The following is a 383-nucleotide window of genomic DNA, read 5'->3' on the forward strand; positions in this document are numbered from 1 at the left end:
GCAAAACCCCGGTCGTTTTACACTTTTTCACCGGCGATTTTGGCCAGAAAAATGTCGCGACCTTCATCGACCAATCAACCTTCAAGTCGTCGATTCTCCCTCCTCAGACATCAACGGCCAACGAGACCACCACCATCAGAATCAACGATTCTCCCTCCTCAGACATCAACCGCGCTTGAGCCACATGCGCCGCCAGTAGTATTTTCATAAATTTTCGATAAATCGGAGGGTATTTCAGTCTTTTGCCTATACAGGGGTACTTAGGTAATTTTCTATGATATTTTATGGTATTTTTTGATATTTCTATATATAAATACTTGTAAATTTTGCATGTGAAAAAAACAAAAAAAAACCAAAATAAATAACGACGCGGGTTCAAAACT

Source organism: Populus euphratica, unplaced genomic scaffold (assembly GCF_000495115.2).
Source record: "Populus euphratica unplaced genomic scaffold, PopEup_1.0 scaffold177.1, whole genome shotgun sequence".
NCBI lineage: Eukaryota > Viridiplantae > Streptophyta > Magnoliopsida > Malpighiales > Salicaceae > Populus > Populus euphratica.